General features: G+C 39.0%; 1 protein-coding gene across 1 annotated transcript in view; it reads right to left on the minus strand.

The window, feature by feature from the left end:
• USH2A (usherin) overlaps window positions 1-8,849 on the minus strand; it is an 833,496-nt gene extending 824,647 nt beyond the window's left edge. The window contains exon 1 of the mRNA XM_059039022.2: window positions 8,739-8,849. The gene's annotated coding sequence lies outside the window, so the exon portion shown is untranslated. The remainder of the gene's footprint in view (window positions 1-8,738) is intronic.
• Window positions 8,850-15,019: the final 6,170 nt, after the last annotated feature.

Consider the following 15,019-nt stretch of genomic DNA (forward strand, 5'->3'; position numbering starts at 1 on the left):
CAGTGGTTGAGAATCCGCCTGCCGATGCAGGAGACACGGGTTCGTGCCCTGGTCCGGGAAGATCCCACATGCCGCGGAGCAACTAAGCCCGTGAGCCATGGCCACTAGGCCTGTGCGTCCGGAGCCTGTGCTCCGCAACGGGAGAGGCCACAACAGTGAGAGGCCCGCGTACCGAAAAAAAAAAAAAAAAAAAAAAAAAAACTAAGAATATAACTACCATACAACCCAGCAATCCCACTACTGGGCATATACCCTGAGGAAACCATAATTCAAAAAGAGTCATATACCACAATGTTCATTGCAGCACTATTTACAATAGCCAGGACATGGAAGCAGCCTAAGTGTCCATTGGCAATTGAATGGATAAAGAAGATGTGGCAGGTATATACAATGGAGTATTACTCAGCCATAAAAGGGAACGAAACTGAGTTATTTGTAGTGAGGTGGATGGACCTAGAGTCTGTTATACAGAGTGTAGTAAGTCAGAAAGAGAAAAACAAATACTGTATGCTAACATATATATATATGGAATCTAAAAAAAAATGGTTCTGAAGAACCTAGGGGCAGGACAGGAATAAAGACACAGACGTAGAGAATGGACTTGAGGACATGGGGAGGGGGGAAGGGTAAGCTGGGACGAAGTGAGAGAGTGGCAGGGACATATATACACTACCAAACGTAAAATAGATAGCTAGTGGGAAGTAGCCTCATAGCACAGGGAGATCAGCTCAGTGCTTTGTGACCACCTAGAGGGGTGGGATAGGGAGGGTGGGAGGCAGACGCAAGTGGGAAGAGATATGGGGATATATGTATATGTATAACTGATTCACTTTGTTATAAAGCAGAAACTAACAACACTGTAAAGCAATTATATTCCAATAAAGATGTTAAAAAAAAAAAGCCAAATACACACACAGACGAAGAAAACACACAATATTGGAATGTGGACACTCAATAAACTCTGGTGGACTGGTACAAAAAAAAAGAAAAGAAAAGAAAAAAACACCAATCCCCCAAAATAGCAATATAGCAGATACCTACTTAATGATATGTACATTTTCACTGTCGCCATTTCTGTTCATCATTAAACTCAAAATCCACGCAACAAGGTATATGAAAGACATAAATGGTATCAATATGGGAAAGGGAGAAATACACCTGTCAGTGTTCACAGATATTAATGACTATGTGGAAAATCCAAAAGACTCTACAAACTATTAAAAGTAATGAGTAAATTTAGTCAAGTGACTGGGTATAAGATCAAAACATAAATATCAATCACATAATTACAAAACATAATAAATCAATTTTTATATAACAGCATGAAATTAAAACATAAAATTTTTAAATTAGCATTAGAGTAGCTTAAACAAACCAGAGAAACAACTTTAATGAAAAACACAGAAATTCATGAAATTTTATTTTGATAAGTAAAATAAGTCAAATAAATTGAGAGCTAGACCATGTTCATGAACTGAAAGACTCAATATTACAAAGATGTCAATTCTCCACAAATTGAGCAACAAATCCAACGTAATTCCCAACAAAATCCCAGCAGGGTTAATTGTAAATCAATGTAATTATAAAATTTAGCAGATGATTGGGAGTTTGGGATTAGCAGAGACAAACTATTATATACAGTATGGATAAACAACAAGGTCCTACTATATAGCACAGGGAACTATATTGAATATCCTGTGATAAACCACAATGGAAAAGAATATGAAAAAGAATATACATACATGTATAACTGAGTCACTTTGCCATACAGAAGAAATTAACACAACATTGTAAATCAACTACACGTCAATAAATTTTTTTAATTTAAAAATAAAATTTATATGAAACTGAAAAGACAAATTACAAAAAAGAACAGTTGAAGTAAAAATTTGGAGAATGTAAAGAACAGAGAACACTACTGGACACTAAGATATAATAAATCTGCAATAAGATAACGTGGTGCGTGTGAAAACACACAAATACACCAAAGGAAACAGAACAGAGAGCCCAGAAACTCATAAATATATAGAAATTTCATTTATGAAAATATTTCACTTCAGAGCAGTAGGAAAAATTTGTTGTTATTTTTGGTTTTTTTGGTTTTTCTTTTTAATAAAGGATTCTGGGTCAATTTGCTATAATGAAAGAAAAAACAAGTATCTTTTTATAAACAGAAATTTCCAATTTTAATATATCACTAAGAGAGTAAAAAGGCAAGTCACAGACTCAGATAAAACATTTGCAGTATCTGATAAATAATTATTATCCAGAGTATACAGAAAACACCTGCAAATCAATGAGAGACACACAATATAGAAAAAAATCGACAAAATTCTTGAACGAGCTTTTTGTAAGAGGTCAATATACATGAATAAACATAAATTCATGCTCAACTCCTCCATGATCAGATAATTGAAAAACAGCAATAGCAATGCAACGCTACCAAAATGGATTAAAATTTAAGACAAGACATACCAAGTATGAACAAATATGTAATGCAGTTGGAAATCTTATATACTGCAATTCCATTTCAAGGTTTAAACTCAACAGAAGTGTATAAGTGTTTACCAAAGGACATATATTTATAAGCATTAGGATTTTCACAGCAGTGCTTTCACAATAGCCAAAAATGGGAAACTATCAAATGTCTATCATCAATGGAATGGCTAAATAATAAACTGTTGAATATTCATACCATAAAACTCTACGCAGCATTGAGAATGAACAATCTAAACCACACATGCAATGACATGTTTCAATCTCACATACATGACATTGAGTGACAGAGCCATGGAATAAAAAGGACATAATGTAGATTGCATTTACATAAAATTCAAAATCAGGCAAGACTAATCTATCATAAGAGAAGTCAATAAGTGTTTTCCCTTTTGAGAGGTAATGCCTGAATGGAGGTAGGGATAAAGGGGTCAATGGAGAGGAAGCGGGGATGCTTTTGAAGGCCCATAAATGTTCTGTTCCTTGATTTTAATGCTGCTTACACAGTATGTTCAACTTGTGAAAACATGTTTCATTTGTATAAAATACACTTATGATTAGTCCACAGTGTACATGTTATAATTCAATAAAAAATTAATAAAAGGAAGAATCAGACAGTGTCTGTTTTAATAGGTGAGCTTAATCCATGGACATTTTTTACTTCTGATACTTTAGGATTTATTTATTTAAACTATCTATTATTTTTTCCTATTTCTGTCTTTATGTGGTTTGAAGTTTCCTAATCCACTTTCTTTTCCTCACTAGTGAAAAAATTACACATTTTATTCATACTCTTATGATTATCATTTGATATTTTACCTTCATATTATTTTTCTTAAAATGTGTAGTCAGAATTTCTATCTTTTACCTGAAGAAGTCAAGCATTTCCACATAGTTTTACTTCCAGTTCCTTCTTGTCTCACCTGTCACATAGCTATCATTTGGAATTTAAGTTCCAAATTTTATTTTAAATTGTCAACATTTACCTGGAAGTATCCATCAATTTTACTACTGTAACTCAATGTTTCTTCTTACCTTTCATTTCTACCTCCTACATTTATTTTCTTACTGCTGAAGCAATAATTGTTTTTCACAGAATGTCTATAAATGATCAAATTTCTGATTCTTATAGTTGAAAATGACTATCTCATTCTCATATTTGAATGACACTTTGATTTTGTATGGATTCTAGATTTTACGTTATTGTCCCCCAGAACTTAGATCTTGTTCCACTGCCTTCTTGCATCCAGTTTTACTGATAAGAAACCTAATAAACTAATATGAAAATGATTATCATGCCTGTGTAGCTAATCAGGTTTCTCCCACACCCACCTTTGGGGTTTTCAGTTTTTTCTCTCTGCAGTGTCCATATGTTGACTCTAGACGCGAGGTTACTTTTAGAATTTTTGCTGCCAGACACAGGTAACTCTTTCAATTTGAAAACTCCTATTTTGCTTTAGAAATTATCTTCTGTTTGTATTTTGGATATTTCCTCTCTTCCATAACCACATTAGACGAACTATTAAACCTCATGTCTTTTTCTTACATATTTTATACATATTGCTCTTCATCTATTGCTGTACATCCGGGTAATTCTTTACTCTTCTTGTTGATGAATGGTCTTTTTAGCTATGTCCTTTGGACTCATCCAACTAGATTTTAAGCTTTTCATTTCAACAGTACAGTTTAACTTCTCTGACTTTAGTTAATCTGTTCAAGTGTCTTGAGTTTTGCTCTGTGGATATTATATTTATTCTGAAGTCGTGTTGTTCATAGTACAAACTCTGTGAGAAACTTTTTATTCTCTCTCAAATGGTGAGTTTTCCTCAAATATTTGATGACTCCTGGATAGGCAGTTTTTTAATAGCGGAAATTGTCCATTAGACAGCCTGCGATTTCTATCTGGGCAATCTGATTGAAAATACATGGAACTTAAGGCTACACTTTATATTCCTGCATATTTAGATTTTTTTTTAAAAAATCAAGGAGAGGTCTCAGTTTCTGGTTTTGTGACTGCAGTGTTCCCTGTTCTTCCCGATCTAACCATCCTCTGGGTGCACTGTCTTCCAATCTGTCTCAAGCTCCCACAGCTAACCTCTCTCTCTGTTGCTTCTCCCTGGCCTAGGGGGAAAGAAGGGGGATGGAGGAACGTTGCAAAACTCCACCCAAAAGCGCAGCTGGAAATCATCAGCCCGGGGACTGGTTCTCTGCACCATCCTGCTCCCAGGTGTGACTTCTACTTTTGGCGGCATTAAGGTTCCATTTCGCTTTCAACTATGATTTACCTCTTCAGTCTGAAATAAACTGCTTACCATCTCTAATTTTGTCTCCTCGTTCTTGGCACTGAGGTTCCTCTTTCTGTTTCAGTGTGGTTATGGAACTGATTTTTGGTCCTCTTAGTAACATGTTTAGAGGTGGGGTAGGAGATGCTATAGCATGACCTCGGTCATCCATTTTGAATTATAAGCCTCAGAACTTTCCTTAACATAGCTTTCCAACTTGCCAAAGTTATGAATAAAAAGGTCTTTCAGCTCCACCTTCAGTAGGTGGTGCAATTATACTTTTGTTTCTCTTTCACCTATTTTTTAATTGAGGTAAAATTTTGTATATAACGTTAAGTAAGTTTTGAGTGTAAAACATAATTCAACATTTGTACACAATACAAAGTAAAATCATACCATATTTGTCTTTCTCTGCCTTATTTCATTTAGCCTAATGCCCTCAGGGTTCATTCATGTTGTCACAAATGGCAGGATTTCATTCTTTTTATGTTTGAGTAGCATTTCCACTGTGTGTGTGTGTGTGTGTGTGTGTGTGTGTTGTATATATATATATACACCCCATATTCTTTAACCATTCATCCATTAACAGATGCTTAGGTTGTTTCCATACCTTGACAGTTGTAAATAATGCCGCTCTGAACATAGGGGTGCATATATCTTTTCATTAGTGTTTTCATTTCCTTGAGTAAATACCTAGGGAGAGCTGGATCATACTGTGGTACTATTTTAATTTTCTGGGGAACATCTACACTGTTTTTCGTAGTGGCTGTACCAATATATATTCTCACCAACAGTCACTTTTCTCCACAGCCTCCCCAAAACATGTTATTTCTGGTCTTTTTGATAATAGCCATTCTAACAGGTGTGAGGGGGACTCATGGTGGTTTAGGTTTGCATTTCTTTCTCTCTTTGGAGTCACAGCTCAATTACTACATAGTTACAAAATGACACACTGACCTGGTCTAGAATTTATCACTAATTTTTTTCTGGCCTTTGTCAGATACGAGATTTGAGTACATTGACATCAGAAGAACAATTTACAGGATATAAACACAGGGTTGACCCCTCTGAAATACTGATTAAATTTTGTGGAAAAATACGAATTTCTCTCACATTCCCTCCTTCCCAAGTAGTCAAGCTGTTTGCTCATTGTCTCAGGGGAGGCTAAGATAGGACAGAAAAGGGGCGAGGGTAAAAGAGTTCTCTTTATGATTTTGATTTGAAAAGGCCTAAAGCCCTTAAGGGAATACAGAGTCATAAGATGTTTGTGGGCAGGGGCCTTGAGAATTATAAAGAGCAGGGCTCCCTGTCAGTTTTTCCAGGATACTCTAACCTACGCTACTTCGGACACAGCCTATGGAGCGATGGAGGTACTTGGGAAAGGATGGGAAAAAAGCCATTGATAGCTTGAATATCAGAAAGCTGAATAGGGGGATGGGTCCTGTGCTCTGACTTCCTAAGATCATTTTATGGAATCTCAGAGCATGATTCTATGCCCTGCTTCTGGGGAAAGGCATTACCAAAGGGTGGGGAGCTCCCCGAGAAGGAAAGGCAACAGTGAGCTTAGATGGGGCAAGATCAGAAACAACCTCACAATACTACCTGTGCCCTGTAATGGCCCTGAAGCGTCAGGCCGTTTCCCACACCCCCAAAGTCTTGCACTGAAAGAGGCCAACAGTGATGTCTCAATGACAACATGCTTGAATCAAGAGCCGAGGAAGAAACTGAATGCTGGCCTTCTCAGTAGACCAGATGCTTCTCAAGTCTCCTTTCTAGAGCTGCTCCACAAAAACTTAGCTGCATTTTGAGAAAACTCCTTGGGCTGAGTTTTAAGAAAAAAGTATGCTTCTTACATATCTCAGAGTTTGATAGTACTAGAATGCACTTCATAAGTATCTGCTTGGGGGCCCCTCAGACTCTGATTAACACAAGAATAAGGGAAGTTGGGGGGATTAGAATTAATGTTTCATGAGCATTTGTAAGTATTAGAACCTGTACTAAGTGCTTTGTTTTATTTATCCTAGAAATAAACTATTAGGAGATAGTTTATATAAATGAAATATATAAACTATATTTTTATAAATGAAAAAGTTGAGGCTCACAGAAATAACTTGCACTGTCCAGGAGCACTGCTGAACACTGTCCAGTAGTGTTTATATTGGTCATTAGTCAGTTTCCTTTTGCATTCCCCATGCAAACAATTCACACGCCCTCAAGCCCTCCAAAGTCCCCCAATCCCTCTTTCACAGCACATAAGGATGCTCCCATCCCTGCAGACTTTCCCTTCTTTGCATCCTTGCCTCTAATTCTCAGGGAGAGGACTGTGTCTTTCCTCTCTACCTCTAAAGCTCTCAATTTCTTCTCCTTCGAGATTTTGCGCCTTGAAATATGCTTTAACATGATGGCTTCAACACTTCCTCTGGTACTTTTTTCAACTACAAATATCCTGTTTTTTTATATATATTCATTTTTTCATTCATTTATATATAATATATAGAGAGAATTTGCTCAAGAACCTTGCTCTTGCTGTAAGCTGTTCCATCTCTTCAAATTCGGTGAAAGCAGAGGCTATTCTTTGTGTCCTCAGCCCTTTCTCTTGTTCCTGTACCTATTCCACACCACTGAAGATACCCTTCCTAAATCACTCATCTCCTGTTGGTCAAATACATTAGCTTATGTTCAGTCCTGTTTCTCCTCTGTCAACATCTACCAAGTTCAGTAATGTTACCTATTCCTACTTTTAAAAAACCTTTCCTCGCCTGACTTCCAGGTATCTTCATTTCTGTCTTACTTGAACCCTTTTCAGATCTTCAGGTCTTTCCTCCTGCCTTCAAGTATTCTTTTTCCCCTTTTAGTTCTTAGCTGCAAAGGAGAATCACCTGGGGTACGTTTTAAACAGGCTGAAGCCGTAGCCCCACCCAAGACCAATGAAGTCAGAATCTCTGGAAGACAGAGCCCAGGCATGAGGGTTTTTTAAAGTTCTCCAGATGATTCTAATGCACAGCCAGAATTGGAGACCTACAGGTTTTCCAGAAGCCAGTGATTCTTATAGGAATAAGCAGCACCTAGGAAGAGCTCTTAAAATGCAATTCCTCAAGGCCTGCTTGCGAGGTATTTTGACTCAGCAGTATCTGTAGACGCGCATGTTTAACAAGAGCACCAGATGATTCTCAGCAAGTGGTTAAGAATTATTTGAGGATTTTTCACCCGTTCCCTTTCTTTTTCTTTTTTTCCCCCTTTCTTTTAGCATGCCTTCTCAACTGCCTTCTAAGCTTCCCGACCTGCATGTCTGTCGTATATTCCTGTTCTCTGCTGAATGACATAAGTATCCACTGCGTAAAAGCAGAAATCTTTGCGCTAACATCTTCCCTTTTCTCCTAATTTTTCACATCACATTGATCAACAGAGCCCCTTGATTCTACTTAAGAAATATCTCCGAAAACCTCTCCTTCCTCCTCACTACATTATTAGGACTTTTCCTAAAATAAATGCTACTACTTTATGACTTTTTTCCAACTCAGTATCTCCACATTGTTGCCAGAGTGATTTTTGTTTTGTTTTTTTTTTTTTGCGTTACGCGGGCCTCCCACCGCTGCAGCCTCCCACTCCACAGAGCACAGGCTCCGGACGCGCAGGCTCAGCGGCCATGGCTCACGGGCCCAGCCGCTCCGCGGCACGCGGGACCCTCCCGGACCGGGGCACGAACCCACATCCCCAGCATCGGCAGGCGGACCCCCAACCACTGCGCCACCAGGGAAGCCCCAGAGTAAATTTTTTTATTAATAAAATGCACACTAGAAAGTAAAGTAACATTCAATGAAGGGCCTAGTCTATGCCCGACACTGTTCTAAGAATTATACCTGTTTAATTCGTTTACTTCTCACATCAGGGCTTTGCCTATATTATCTCCATTTTACAGATGAAAGGTAAATGAGAAGAAACTTGCCTAAGCTTACATACCTCATATGCAGCAGAGCCGGGATGCAGGTACAGGCAACTCGAGCTCTTAATCACTCCACTGTACTGATGCCTGGTTATGTTGTTCTCCATCTTAAAGATCTTGGCTTCTTCTAAATTGCCTACAAAACAAAGACTCTTTAGCATGGCATACAAGTCCTTTCAGATTATTTCCGCCTCCTAACCCCTCCACCTTATTTACTACCTGTTAGCTGCACCCCGCAGGCCTGTAAGCGTTGTAGTTGCCCAGCTGTGAGTCCAAAGAGCCAAGAAACAGTGACAGAGAGATACCAATGGTTTATTGCACGGGGGAGCCTACACGTCTGACGCCGAAGAGTCCCGAAGCAACACTGAGGACGGCGAAAGGTGCCGCCAATGGGGGGAGGAGTCTACCTACCATTTATAGGGGGAACTGACTTCCAATTGGCTCGTCAGTTACCAGGGAAACCAGCCTCTGGGGGTGGGCGGGGACAAGCATGTAGGCAGTTACTGATTAAGGCCTACAATTAAGAGGATTGGAGAGTCCTGTGAATGAAGCAGGGCCTGGCCCAGCAGGGGATAAACAGAGAGCAAGAGAAGAACCATCTCGAAAGGCCTGAGCATACACTAGCCCCCCCTTCTGTGAGAGTCACACTATTTGCATCCCCACCAAGTCCTCTCAGGCTCAACAATTTTGTTCCATCTTCTCTGCTTATCTTGCCTCTCTGAAACTTTTCCCACCCTCCATCTGACCAGGCAATGCTGACTCATCCTTTCAAAAATAATTTCAAATATTACTGATTATGTGAAAACGTTGCAGATGCTTTCAGCAAACAGCTCTCAGCTTATTTTGTAACATCACTCTTTGAACTTTTTATAGACAATGCGTATAATTTATTTTAGTAGACAAAATTTCCTGGAATAGAGTCTGTATTCATTTCCTAGAGCTACTACAACAAATTAACACAAACGTGGGGTCTTTAAACACTAAAAATGTATTCTCTGACACTTTTGGAAGCCTGGAGTCTGAAATGAAGATGTCAGTAGGCCTATGCTCCCTCAGAAGGTTCTGGAGAGAATTTTTCTTTGCCTTTTCCAGATTTTGGCGTTTTTGATTTGTGGTACATAACTCAGATCTCTGCGTTCATCTTCACGTGGCCTTCTCTATGTTTCGACATCCTCTCCTCTTCTTATCAGAACACTGGACATTGGATTTCGAGCCCATCTTATATGGAGGATGACTTCATCTTGAGATCCTTAATTACCCCTGCAAAGAATCTATTTCCAGATATTGTCACATTCTGAGGTTCTAGGTGGAGTTGAATTTTGGAGGGACGCTTTTTAACCCACTAAAGCGATACAGAAGCAATAAATGTTTATTGATTGTTTGGTAGGAGGCTGGCAGAATGAATGAATTAAAGAGCTTATATCCAGCATATATAAAGAAATCTCAATGATAAGACAAACAATCCAATTTTTTTAACTCTTTTTTTCTTTACTTTTTTAAACATCTTATTTTGTTAAAGCAATTTTAAGTTTACAACAAAATTAAGAAAGAGGTCTAGGGATTTCCCATACACCCTCTGCCCCCACACATGCATAACCTTCCCTATAATCTATAACCTTCCCTATTATCAATGTCACTCACCAGAATGGTACATTTTTAACAAGAAAAAACCCTCCTTTGACACCTCATAATTAACTAAAGTACATAGTTGACATTACAGGTCACTTGATGTTGTATTGATACACTCTATGGGTTTGGACAAATGTATATTAATATATATCCATCATTATAATATCATACAAGTATTTTCACTGGCCTAAGCATCTTCTGTGCTCTGGCTATTCAACTCTTCCTCAACTCCCCAACCCTGGTAACCACCTACCTTTTTATTGTCTCCACCGTTATGCCTTTTCCCAAATGTCACATAGTTGGAACCATTCAGGGTGTAGCATTTTCAGATTAGCTTCTTAAACTTAGTAATATGCACTGAATGTTCCTCCGTGCTTTTCATGGTTTGATAGCTCATTTCTTTTAGGCACTGAATAATGTTCCATTGTCTGGCTGTACCACGGTTTATTTGTATATGCACCAACTAAACTGTGCTTCCAAGTTCTGGCAATTATGAGTAAAGCTGACACAGCCATCTATGTGCAGGCTTTTGGGTGGACATAAATATTCAACTCATTTTGGTAGATACCAAGGAGCATGATTTTTGAATCATATGGTAAGAATATGCTTCATCTTATTTCTTTAAAAAAAAAAAAGTCAGGGCTTCCCTGGTGGTGCAGTGGTTGAGAGTCCGCCTGCCGATGCAGGGGACACGGGTTCGTGCCCCGGTCCGGGAGGATCCCACATGCCGCGGAGCGGCTGGGCCCGTGAGCCGTGGCCGCTGAGCCTGCGCGTCCGGAGCCTGTGCTCCGCAGCGGGAGAGGCCCCAGCGGTGAGAGGTCCGCGTACCACAAAAAAAAAAAAAAAAAGTCAAATTATCTTTCAAAGTGTCTCTACCATCCTGCGTGCCCACCAACAATGTGTGACAGTTCCTGTTGTCCACTCCAGTCATGCGGCAGCAGTTTGCCATTTCACCCCTTCCAGTACGGACCCGAGAAGAGTTCTTGATTTTTCAGTCTGTTGAGCTTTTCACTGGTTGGCATGGTGGAGGGGCAAATTCCAAGCTCCTTACACGCAAAACCAGCAACTGGAAGTCCAATCCAATTTCTAACGAATATTTCAACAAAGAAAATATACAGATGGTAAACAAGGATATGAAAAGATGTTACATCATTAGTCATTAGGAAAAATACAACGTAAAATCACAGTGAAACACTGCTACACCCCTATAAGAATGGTTAAAATTTAAAAGATAGACAATACTAAGTGCTGATGAGGTGAAGCAATGGGGACTCATCGAAAACGGTGCAGCCACTTTTTTTTTTAAAACATCTTTATTTGAGTATAACTGTTTTACAATAGTGTGTTAGTTTCTCCTTTTCAACAAAGTGTATCAGTGATACATATACATATGTTCCCATATCTCTTCCCTCTTGCATCTCCCTCCCTCCCACCCTCCCTATCCCACCCCTCTAGGTGGTCACAAAGCACCGAGCTGATCTCCCTGTGTTATGCAGCTGCTTCCCACTAGCTGTCTAATTTACATTTGGTAGTGTGTATATGTCCCTGCCACTCTCTCACTTCGTCACATCTTACCCTTCCCCCTCCCCATCTCCTCAAGTCCATGCTCTAGTAGGTCTGTGTTTTATTCCCGTCCTATCACTAATCTCTTCATGACATTTTTTTTTTTTTTTAGATTCCATATATATGTGTTAGCCTACGGTATTTGTTTTTCTCCTTCTGACTGGTGCAGCCACTTTTGAAAACAGTTTGTCGGCTTCTAATAAAGTTAAATACACACCACGCAACTCGGCAATCTCACTTCTAGGTATTTACTCAAAAGAAATGAAACATATGTCCATACAAAACCTGTACACAAATGTCAAGAGCAACCTTATTCATAGTAACCCAGAACTGGAAACAACCCAGGTATCCATCAAGTGGTGAATGAATAAGCAAACGGTGGAGTATCAGCAATGGGATGACGCAAACTGCTAATACCTGCAACATGGATACATCTAAACATCATTGTTCCAAGCGAAAGAATCCAGAAACAAAAGACTGAAACGCGATTATTTCATTATTATGATAGTCTGGAAAAGGCAAAACTAGAGAGGCAGAAATCAATCTGATGACCACTGGTTGTGTGTGAAGGAAAGGGATTAATTGCAAGGGCCGTGAGGGCACTTACTGAAGTCACAGAAGTATTCCGACCTACATGTCAACTGGAGTAAAGGTCACAGCACTGTGAAGACTTGTTAAAACTCGGACTGTACATTTCAAAAGAACAAATTTTACTATATGTAAATTATAACAAAAGAGTGGACTCAAAACAATAAATAAGTATATAAATGAAAGGTAATTTCATGGCTAAGTGCTACTTTCAAATTCTCCCCCTTGCAGTCAATACCTGTATAACCTTGAGCAAAAAAAGTCACCAAGGCTTTGTTCCTTCATATGTAAAACTGGAACAATAATAGCAACACCTACTGCTTAGAGTTGCTGGGAGGACAAAATGAGATCATGCATGGGAAAGTGTTAGCACTGGGCCTGGCACACAGTAGGTGTTCATCAGAATCAGCTATTATTATTACTTAATGCATATATGTGGCATCTAGAAAAATGGTACAGATGAACCTATTTGCAAAGCAGAAACAGAGACACAGATGTAAAGAACAAGTGTATGGACACCAAGGGGAGATGCAGGGGAGGGTGGGAGGAATTGGGAGATTGGGATTGACATACATACACTACTACGTATAAAATAAATAACTAATGAGAACCTACTGTGTAGCACAAGGAACTCTACTCAGTGCTCTGTGGTGGCCTAAATGGGAAGGAAATCCAAAAAAGAGGGGATATATGTATACATATAACTGACTCACTTCTCTGTACAGCAGAAAATAACAACATTGTAAAGCACCTATACCCCAATTTTTAAAAAATCAAGTCAAATTTTTAAAATCCCAAGTTATATAAATAAAATATAAAATTATGGGGAAAAAAAGGCTTCCAAGAAAAATGAAAGCTCTGGCTCTGAGCTACAGCGATTACGAGGCTTCTAGCGTAGTACGGGTTCCCCTTGGCTTCCCTCTTTCTCATTCCACAATAAAGCAAAACTCTTCTCGGCAACTCACTAACTGTTGGAAATTGATCTTCCACCAACTCAGTGACACAAACATTACTTCCTCTGAGGCTGTTTGTTGACCTTGTAGCCATCTTGACTGGCCATCTCATCTCTTCTAGCTGAAGCCCCTGCTGTTATTCAATTAAGCCTCGATTCCAGACCAGAGGCTCCCGGACAGAGAGTCCCCAGCGCAGATCTCCTGTGGGCACAGCACACAGCTTACACAGGCAGGGCAGGGCGACTAACAGTTGGATTTAGAGTTTTCTGGTTCACCCTGCACCGCGGGCAAAAAACAGTGTTCCTTTGGGTTTTCACAGTGTCTGGATGCAGTGAGTCATTTAGTCCCATAAGGTAAATAACATCGCATCTTAAATGGAACTCATTAAATACATTCATAAAAGCAATTAAGATATTTCAGTAACACCACAAAGCATTTATGCAACTCATAAAAAAAAATACGTTTTACTGATTCCCAGCCTTCACACACAGCTCTGAAATAGCACATTTATCCTTGGCCTATTGATTAAAGAAATATGACATGTTGCAACCAAATTTTGGCAGGTTTCTAAATATGTTGTGAGCATTATAGATACTTTTAAAAATACGAGTTTTGTGAGACACCCTCCGTAACCAACATTATATCTTCTAGAATTGTTCAACGATTTATGGAGGAAAAACAAGTTCAAATATAGGGTGCTGTGGTTGCATGTCTAAAAGAGAACCACCAGGAAGGAATCCAGGTGATTGTAAAAACTGTTTTCTAAAATCATACAAATTATCAAAAGTACACATAGGCCAATGTTCCTATGGATTCACTGTCTCCTCTAAAATACACAGGCAGAAATATTTCCTCCTCAGTTTCCATGACATTTGGGGAAGCTTCTTACATATCACCTCATAGTGAATCCAGGAACAACGGCTCCCACAAGGTCTTGTAAGACAATGGGTGTTAGGGGACAGGACAGTATAGCAGGGGATGGGTGTCAGACTCGCAATTCCAATAACCTTGACTTCTGATCTCAGCTGTGCTGTTTATGAGACGTAGATCCTTGAGCAAGTTACTTAACCTTTCCGTCCTTCCGTGTTTTCACAGTTGTTGGGAGAATCAACTGAGAAATATAAGTGCCCAGTAACTGGTGACTACAGATGACATGGCTGAAAAGGTGCTATTATCTTTGGGGCATTTGACCTTGTAAATGACTTTGTTTTCCTCTTTGGCCTCTGAGAAGCTTACAGGACAAATTTTCTGACCATCTCTAGTGATCACAACTGGATGAACCCACAGTCTACATTGCTGGGTGCAATTTTTGCTCTGGTTTTATTTGTTATTATTTTACTGCTCATATTTTTCTTTCTCCTCAACTATCTCAGTTATCTATGTTTACTTTTGCAAAAGTGTGTGTGTGTGTGTGTGTGTGTGTGTGTGTGTGCATTATATCAAATCTTCTGTGGAATAAATAAGTATGCAAGTGAATAAATAAATATTAAAAATTCTATCTGGTCTAAATAATTATGGTTATCTAATGATATCTTGTTGTTTTGTGTTGTCTCCACGGTGGACTG

This window comes from Kogia breviceps, chromosome 1, assembly GCF_026419965.1.
Source record: "Kogia breviceps isolate mKogBre1 chromosome 1, mKogBre1 haplotype 1, whole genome shotgun sequence".
NCBI lineage: Eukaryota > Metazoa > Chordata > Mammalia > Artiodactyla > Physeteridae > Kogia > Kogia breviceps.